The following is a 10,213-nucleotide window of genomic DNA, read 5'->3' on the forward strand; positions in this document are numbered from 1 at the left end:
AAAAACAACATGGCCTACATTTTGACACTTAGGAAAATTTACACATTCAAATCTTTGCTTGGGCTGTGAATTTCAAATTCTGCCTGGGAAACAAGAGTGTAATAATAGTTTAGTGCTGCCCTGCTGTTTCTTTCCTATATACACATATATCTCAAAATAGTTATTCTAATTTTTTAATTATACAAATAATAAATTTTCAATGTAGAAAAATAAAAAGATAGAAATGGGCAATTGTGTTATCTATACTTTTTCAAATTTTTTTCCTTTGGAGATAGATAAATACCTAATTTTGTTACCATAACATGTGCCTATCAAAAAAAAAAAATCTAGCCATAGAAATAAAGTTTGACTAGCCTTAGATATATAGAACAGGTACTAACCTATATTATATACAAACCTATCTGCACTCACTTTAATTTTTTTTCTTTTGGTGGCAGATTAAACTCAGGGCCTTACACCACAAGCCAAGCACCCTCTACCACTGAGCTACATCTATTGTCCTCATTTGAGCTTTGATTTTTAAAATCTAAATTGATAAATCAAGTGTGGTGGCCCACACCTGTAATCCCAGCACTTATGAGGCTGAGGCAGGAAGACTGCCATGAATTCTAGCCTGGTGGATTTCATGGTGACTTCAAGGCCAGACTGAACTACATAAAACCTAAAAAGAAAAAAAAATAATTAAATTGATGCGATTAGAATCCTACTAAGGATTCCAGCCCCCCTCCCCCTTGTGGTACTGGGAATCAAAGCCAGACCTCTGCATGTGCTTCATGGTGTTCTTCCACTGAGCTCCTCTTCCAGGTCTAAAAGATTCCCCTTAAACAGAAGCAGTTTCAGAATAACCTATAACTTGATCCAGGGATGCTCCTGGCAAAGAGCCAAGTATTCCTTTTTTCTTAAAATAAGCAGCTTTCTACTACTGCCTCTTTTGAAGAGAATATTCTGCCAATTTGGCCACAAGATCTTCATACATATATATGGTGACATTTAGTAAACATTTCATTCATTCTGGCCTTCTTGGAAATATTCATCAAACATAGAGGAAGACTCATCTTCATGCTCCTTTGGTTCTTTAAATTCCAAGTCTTCCCCATACTGAATGGCAGAATCAATATGCTGTAATGCGATGTTCATGCTTTCATCATCTGACTGATAGTAAGGTAAAAACTGAACCATGCTGTAGTCATCAATCAGTCCACATACAGCTTTAGTCAATTTTTTGAATTTTTTGCTTCTTAGGTCACTGGTTGAATCTTCTAACAAAGAATACATATCTGGATCTAGAAACTTCTCAATTTCCTTTTTAGCTTTCTTACTCAGCAGATCCATTTTCATCATGATATTAACTTGTGGGATTTCTAAAGAGACCATGGCACTCAGGGCTGCCAGGATGCCAGAAATAAACTTAAAGGACTCTACCATGAACTGGGAATTGACAAGGAACACACCACAGACTCGGAACTCCCACTGTTCCAGCTGCTGGTCCAGCTATTTCATCACAGGCAGGTGAGTGTACAACTCGATCTGACCTGGACAGTTGAAAAGGATGTAGTCATCTTCCACATGGCCAAGACAGTTCTCTAGCCAGTCAAAATTATTGGCAAAATACTCCATGCAAAACACCAATCCTCTATTGGGACCGAACTGCAGAAAGTCATCCTCCATCACATCATCTACCTCAATCAGTTCCTGGATATCAGCCATCACAGTGTAGTTGAAGTGTTCTGCTGCCGCATCTAGGTTGACCACCTGGACAGACTGGTTGAGGGCTTCACAGTGCTGGACCATGGTGGTACAGTAGGTGCTCTTCCCACTGCCGGTGGGTCCCATGACCAGCTGTGGATACTGGGGCATGTTGGCTCTCCAGGCCCCCAGTGCTGACAGCCTCTACTTTTTTAAAAAATTAACTTTATTGGTACATTTTAGGTATACAATATGATCACATTCATCATTGGGAATTTATACATGTACATGATATAAATTAGTTCTTGTTTTTTCCCGTTCCCCTTCCCTCCCTTTCCCCTTCCCTTCCTTCTACCCCTCCACCCCTCCATATTTACAAAAGATTTCTTGCCATTTTTTCCTTCTTCTGGCAAATATTTTTATTTTCTTTTTTTCCCTTTCCCCCACCTCTCTACTGCCCCTTCTCCTTTGAACCTTTTCTTGCTATTTCACATTACCTATTATACATTTTGGTCCTCATTTACACTTTCAGCTTCTCTCACCAGACAGACAATTCAGTATTTACACGTGTATCCTACTTACTTTACTTAAGAGTGTGGCATCATTATGCATCACTTTAGCTATAAATCTCTCTAGTTTATCATTCTTTATGGCTGAATAGTACTCCATTTTATTAAAAAAATTCACATCTTCTTTATCTAGTAACCAGTTAATGGGCATTTGGGATGTTTCCAAGATTGATCTATTACAAATTGGGCCACTATAAAAATGGGTGCACATATATCGCTGTGGTATGATGCTTTTAATTCTTTTGGGAAGATACCCAGCAGGTATATAGCTGGGTCAAATGGGACTTCTAATCCTAATTTTTTGAGGAACCTTCACTCTGATTTCCAGTACACCAGTATACACTCTGTCCAATAGTGGAGAAGGGTTTCATTTTCCCTACAGCCCCAACAGCATTTGTTGTTTGTTGATTTCATGATAGCAGCCATACTTTCTGGAGTGAGATGGAAGGGCAGCATTGTTTTCATTTTGCATTCTTGAATGACCAGTGATGTTGAGCATTTTTTCATATGTTTATTTGTTGCTTCTATATCTTTGTCTGAGAAATGTCTGTTCATTTTAAGATGCTCACTTTTGGGGCTGGGAATTTAGCTCAGTGGTTTTGCCGCCTGCTGCACAAGTGCAAGGACCTGAGTTTGATCCCCAGTACCAAAAAAACCCCCAAAACAAACAAAAAAAACTATATAAGATGCCCACTTTTGGATTGGGACTTTATATTTGAGGAGTCTGATATTTTTAAGTTCTTTATATATTCTAGGTAGAAGACCTTTATCTGAGGAACAGGTGGTAAAACATATTTTCCAAAATTGTGGGTTTTCTCTTAATTCTGTTGGTGATTTCTCTTGCTGTGCAGAAGCTTTTTAATAAGATGACATCCCAGTTCATTCTTTGTGTTACTTCATATTCTACTGAGATTTTGTTCATGAAATCTTTTCCAAAACTTATGCCTTCAAGAGTTCTACCTAACCTATCCTCTAACAGATTAAGTGCTTCTATTTTAATATTTATATTTTTAATCCATTTCAATTTTAGTCTAATGCATGATGAGAGACATGGGTCTAGTTTTAATCTGAGGTACATTGAAATCACTTTTTCCAGCCCATTTATTGAAGAAGCTATCTTTTATCCAATGAGGGTATTTGGCTCCTTTGTCATAGATGAGGTGGCTGAGTATCTCTGGAGTTGTTTCTGCACCTTTAAATCTGTTCCATTGATCCTTAGGTCTGTTTTCTTGCCAGTACCATGCTATTTTTAATCACAGTAGCTTTGTAGAATAGTTTAAAATTGGGGATTGTGATACCCCTTGCCTTATCTTTGTTACTTAGAATTGCTTTTGCTATTCTAGGTCTCTTCTGGTTCCAAATGAGTTTTTGGATTGTTTTCTCTAGTTCTGTGAATATGCTGTAGGAATTTCAAAAGCGATTGCATTGAGTCTATATAGCAGCTTGTAAGTATGGCCATTTTCACTATATTGGTTCTTCCTGCCTAAGAACAAAGGATGTCTTTCCATTTTCTGATATCTTCTTTGATCTCATTTTTCAGAGTGCTGTAGATGTCAAAGTAGAGGTCTTTTACTTCTTTTGTTAGATTGATTTCTAGATATTTCATTTTTTTGAATGCTATTGTGAAAAGAATTGTTTCCCCCATTTCTCTTTCAGTGAGTCTGTTATTTGTGTACAAGAAGGCTATTGATTTTTGAGTGTTGACCTTGTATCTAGCTACTCTACTAAATTTGGTTAAGTCTAGAAGTCTTTTGTGAAGTTTCTGGGATTTTCTATATGTGGAACCATGTCATCCATAAATAAGGAGTTTACCTTCTTCATTTCCTATCTTTATTCCTTTACATTCATTCTGTTGTCTAACTACTGTGGCTAATGTTTCTAGAACTTTATTGAACAGAAGTGGTGATACTGGGCATCCTTGTCTTGTTTCTTATTTTAGCATGAAAAGTTTCAGTTTTTGAAGGTTTAGTATGATGTTGGCTGTTGGGTTTTCATAGAAGTCTTTTATCAGGTTGAGATAAAGACCATCTATTTCAATTTTCTCTAGGGTTTTTATCATGAATAGGTGCTGTATTTTGTCAAATGCTTTTGCTACATCTATTGATATGATTATATGGTTTTTGTTCTTGACTCTGTTAATATAGTGTATCACATTTATTGATTTATGTATATTGAACCATCCTTGCATCCCTGGGATGAATCCCACTTGGTCAGTGTGTATGATCTTCTTGATCTTCTGCATTCTGTTTGCCAGTATCTTATTGAGGATTTTTGCATCTATGTTCATTCAGGATTGGTCTGTAGTTCCCTTTTTTGGTTGGTCTTTTTCATCTTTTGGAATCAAGGTAATGGTTGCTTCTAGGAATAAATTTTGGAGTATTGCTTCCCTTTCAATTTAATTAAAGAGTGTGAGCATTAGTGGCATTAATCTCTAAATTTCTTGTAGAAGTCAGCAATGAAACCATCAGGATTTGGGATTTTCTTTTTGGTAAGATTTTAATTACATTTTAAATTTCATTGATTGATATTGAGTTGTTTAGAACTTTTATATCTTCATGGTGCAACTTTGGTAATTCATATGTATCTATGAATCTGTCCATTTCTTCCATGTTTTGCATCTTCATGGAGTTCATGTTCTCAATGTAAGTATTGATAATGCTCTGGATTTCTGCTGGATCTGTTGTAATTTCACCCTTTTCATTCCTCATTGGATGGATTTGAGCCTTTTCTTTCCTTTTTTGATAAGGGTGGCTAGAAGTTTGTCAACTTTATTTTTTCAAAGAACCAACTATGATTCATTGATTTTTTTGTCTCATTTTCTTAGTCTCCATTGCGTTGATTTCTGCTCTGATCTTTATAATTTCCTCCTTTGTAGAAGGTTTGTGTTTGTGTGGCCCTTCTGTTTCTAGAACCTTCAGGTTCAGCATTAGGTTATTTGAGCTATCTCTGTTTTTCTAATAAGGCTATTCATTACTATGTATTTCCCTTGTAGGACTGCTTTTATTGTGTCTCATAAATTCTGGCACATGTTCTATGAGCAAGTATGTGGTCTATTTTGGAGAATGACCTGAGTGAAACTGAAAAGAATGTGTATTCTGATTTTGTGGGGTGAAACACTCTGTAAACATTTGCTAAGTTAATTAGTGCAAGTGTTTGACTGAGTTCTGGTATTTTGTTGTTTATTTTTTGTCTAGTTGATCTATTTGTGAAAGTGCGGTATTGAGGTCCTCCACTACTATTGTATTATTGCTTATTTGATTTTTCATGTCTATTAATATTTGTTTTATATAGTTTGGTGCATTACTATTTGGTGAATATATATTTATGATTGCCAACTCTTCCCCTTGGATTGTTCCCTTTACAAGGATGTAGTGAACTTCTTTTTGTCTCTTAATTAGTCTTTGCTTGAAATCCAGTTTGTCTGAAAATAGGATAGCTGACCCTGATTTCTTTTGGATTCCTGTCACATGTAGTATTGTCTTCCATCCTTTGACTTTCAGTCTATGAATTTCTGTTTGGTTTCTTATATACGTCATGCTTTTTTTTTTTATCTTGCTTATTAATCCATTGTGCTAGTCCATTTCTTTTAATTGGTGAATTGAAACCATTAACATTGATGGTTATAATGAATATGAATTGACCTATTCTTGTCATGATCTTTTCCTGTTGCTGCATTTTTTTTCTCCTTTTGCATTTAATTTATTGTTTTGCCTGATGGATTCATTATGCTAGTCTTCATGGAGTTGTGAACTTGTTGTAACTGAGTTGAGACTATAAAGATGGGCCACACTCTAAGTCAGATGCGAGTTCATTGATTTAAAGCCAGCAACCAATAGGGAGGCTAGTGTCCAGAAAGAACTCTTGGCCCCGAGAAGTGGTTTAATTTCTCCTTTTAAATCATGCTCAGTTGGAGAGAGTTCAAGGGGAGAGAAAGCAGGATTTTATAGAAGCAGAACCATGCCAGGTTAGTGGGGGGCAAGAGGAAGTTTCACATATCAAGTGAGCTACAAAAAAAACTTCTTGCAACTGCATCAAGTTTTCTGCCAAAGAGGATGTGAGTTTCTGATGCCTTGTCCAAGCACAAACTCTTTGTCCAGCACAGGCACACAGTGGTGGTGAGGCTCAAGATGGAGTCAGGTTGGCTATCACAAACCTCATTGTCTTTTCCTAGGATATTGTTTAGAAGTTTATAGAGCATTGGTTTGGTATTCATGAAGTTCCTAAGTTGTTCCTTGTGAAAATATCTTATTTTTCCATCAATTTTGAAAGATAGTTTTGGAGGATACAGCAATCTGTGTTGGAGGCTGTTTTCTTTTAGAGCTTGAAATACTTCAGGCTCTCCTTGACTTAAAGGTTTGTGTTGAGAAGTATGCTGTGATCCTTATGGGCTTTCCTTTATATAAGAATATTTTTCTTTTCTCTATCTGCTTTTTTTCAGGCTTTTTTTTTTTTTTTTTTTACCAGCGATCGAACTCGGGACCTTATGTTTGTGAGGCAGGCAGAGGAACCACTGAGCTAAATCCCTGGCCTTCTAACTGCTGTTAATATTTATTCTTGTGTTGGATTTTTGGAATTTTGACTATTATATGCCTAGGTGTAGATTCCTTTTTTATTTTAGCTAGGTGGAGTTCTATATGCCTCACTTATTTTTATGCCAAATTCTTTTTCCCTGTTTGGGAAGTTTTCTGAGATTATTTCTGTGAAAAGTTTATTTGTGTTTTTTGAGCTATCTCCTACTCTTTCACTGACTCCAATCAATATTAAACTATTCTTTTTTGCATTATCTAGGAGCTGTTGGATTGATCTCTCATGGTCTCCTCTTATTTTTATTTTTTATTTTTTGGTACTGGGGTTTAAACTCAAGACCTTGCACTTGCAAGGCAGGCATGGAACCACTTCCAACTTTTGGTGTCAAGTATTTTGTCTCCGCAACAAGAGAAAAGTAACTAACATACTATTTTTTTTTTTTAGTTCTTTTATTGGTACATTTTAGGTATACAATTTGTTTACATTTATCATTGGGTGTTTGTACCTGTACATGATATATCTTGGTTCTTATATTTTTTTCCCCATTAGCTGTGCACCCTTCACCCCCTCTGCCCTTCCCTATTTACATAGATTTCATTTCCATTTTTTTTTCTTTTCTCATAGTTTTTCCTTTCCCTCTTTTCCTTTCCACTTCCCCTCCCTTCACTCCTTCATCTTTGGACCTTTTTTCCTATTTCAAATTATCAATTATTCATTTTAATCATTTTAACCCTTGTTTACACTATCAGTTTCTCACAGTAGTGAAATTATTGGTATTTACACATGTGTGTTCTATTTATTTCACTTAAGAGTATGGCTTCAATATGCATCCATTTAGCTATAAATGACTTTAGTTTTTCATTCTTTATGGCTGAGTAGTACTCCGTTTTCTTTAAAAAAAAAAAAAACACATTTTCTTTATCCAGTTTCCAGTTGATGGGCACTTGGGCTGCTTCCAAGCTTTAGCTATTGCAAACTGTGCCGCTATGAACATGGGTGCTCATATATCACTGTGGTATGATTCTTTTAATTTTGGGGGGAAGATACCCAGTAGGGGAATAGCTGGGTCAAATGGGACCTCTAATCTTACTTCTTTGAGGTATCTCCATACTGACTTCTGCAGTGGTTGCACCAGTCCGCACTCCCACCAGCAATGGAGAAGGGTTCCTTTCTCCCCACAACCCCACCAGCATTTGTTATTTGTTGATTTCTTGACAGTAGCCATTCATTGTGTGGTGAGGTGGAATCTCAGTTCTGTTTTCATTTGCATCTCTCAAATGACCAGTGATGTTGAACATTTTTTCATATATTTGTTTGCTGCTTTTACTTCCTTGACTGAGAAATGTCTGTTCATTTCAGATGCCCATTTTTGAATTGGGTCTTTGAATTTGGGGGGTCTGATTCTTTTCAATTCTTTATATATTCCAGATAGTAGTCCTTTGTCTGAGGTACAGCTGCTAAAATATTTTTGCCATATTGTAGGTCGTCTGTTAGCTCTGCTGGTGGTTTCTTTTGCAGTGCAGAAGCTTTTTAATAAAATGAGATCCCAGTTGTTGGTTCTTTCTGCTAGTTCCCATGCTACTGAGGTTTTGTTCATAAAGTCTTTTCCTATGCCAATGTCTTCAAGAGTTCTACCTAATTTATCTTCCAGCAAGTTTAGAGTTTCTGTCTTAATATTTAGATCATTAATCCACTTTGATCTTAGTTTAGAGCATGGTAATAGGTATGGGTCTAGTTTTAATCTTTGGCAGGTTGAAATGCAGTTTTTCTAACACCATTTATTAAATAGGCTATCTTTCCTCCAATGATGGCGGTTGGCTCTTTTGTCAAAGACAAGGTGGCTGAGCATGTCTGGAGTTCCTTCTGCATCTTCTAATCTATTCCACTGATCCTCAGGTCTGTTCCTTTGCCAGTACCATGCTGATTTTGTCACAGTAGCTTTGTAGCATAGTTTCAAGTTGGGGATTGTGATACCCCCAGCCATGTCTCTGTTGCTTAAAATTGCTTTTGCTATTCTAGGTCTCTTATGGTTTCAAATGAATTTTTGGATTGTTTTCTCTAGTTCTGTGAAGCATATTGTTGGAATTTCAATTGGCATTGTATTGAATCTATATAGTAGTTTTGGAAGTATGGCCATTTTCACTATGTTGGTTCTTCCTACCCAGGAGAAAGGGATGCCTTTCCATTTTCTTGTATTCTCTTTGATCTCTTTTTTCAGAGCACTGTAGTTTTCAGTGTAGAGGTCTTTTGCTTCCTTTGTTACAATGATTCCTAGATATTTCTTTTTTTGGATGCTATTGTAAAAGGAATTGTTTCCCTAATTTCTCTCTCAGTGAGTCTGTTATTTGTGTACAAGAAGGCTATTGTTTTTTGAGTGTTGACCTTGTATCCAGCTACTCTACTGAATCTGTCAAGTCTAGAAGTCTTTTGGTGGAGTTTTTTGAGTCTTCTATGTAAAGTATCATATCATCAGCAAATAATGACAGTTTAACTTCTTCTTTTCCTATCTTTATTCATTTTATTTCTTTCTCTTTTCTAAGTGCTGTGGCTAATGTTTCCAGAACTATATTGAACAGGAGTGGTGATAGTGGGCATCCTTGTCTTGTTCCTGATTTTAATGTGAAAGTTTTATGTTTTTGACCATTTAGTATGATGTTGGCTGTTGGTTTTTCATAGATAGCCTTAATCTGGTTAAGAAAAAGACCTTCTATTCCAATTTTCTGTAGGGTTTTTATCATGAATCAGTGCTGGGTTTTGTCAAATGCTTTTTCTGCATCTATTGAGATGATCATATGGTTTTTGTCCTTGACTCTGTTAATATGGTGTATTACATTGATTGATTTGCACATGCTGCACCATCGTTGCATCCCTGGGATAAATCCGACTTGGTCAGGGTGTATGATTTTCTTGATGACTCTCTGTATTCTGTTTGCCAGTATCTTGTTGAGGATTTTTGCATCTCTGTTCATTAGGGAGATTCATCTGTAGTTCTCTTTTTGGATTGGGTCTTTCCCTGGTTTTGGAATCAAATTAACACTTACTTCCCAGAATGAATTTGGAAGTATTGCTTCCCTTTCAATTTCCTTGGTGAGTTTAAAGAGTCATGGCAATAGTTCTTCTTTATATGTCTTGTAAAATTCAGCAGTGAAACCATCAGGACCTGGGCTTTTCTTTGTTGGTAATTTTTTATTACATTTTCAATTTCACTCATTGTAATTGGGGTGTTTAGAATTTCTATATCTTCTTCATTTAACTTTGGCAATTTGTATGTATCTAGGAATCTGCCCACTAACATACTATTTTAAAGAAATCTTTGTTTTCATATTAATTAACCACAATCTAGTCTTTATAGCTGAAATGCTATTCTCACATTCACTTATTCTGCTTCAGAAACTTTCAATGTAATTTTTAATTTCTTGTGTATTTGCTTG

General features: G+C 36.1%; 1 pseudogene; it reads right to left on the reverse strand.

The window, feature by feature from the left end:
* Positions 1–724: 724 nt before the first annotated feature.
* Positions 725–1,872, reverse strand: LOC101724036 (GPN-loop GTPase 3 pseudogene; annotated as a pseudogene).
* Between the last annotated feature and the right edge of the window lie 8,341 nt (positions 1,873–10,213).

Source organism: Heterocephalus glaber, unplaced genomic scaffold (genome assembly GCF_053883595.1).
Source record: "Heterocephalus glaber isolate CG9 unplaced genomic scaffold, H.glaber_assembly_v1.0 deba00001523, whole genome shotgun sequence".
Lineage (NCBI taxonomy): Eukaryota > Metazoa > Chordata > Mammalia > Rodentia > Bathyergidae > Heterocephalus > Heterocephalus glaber.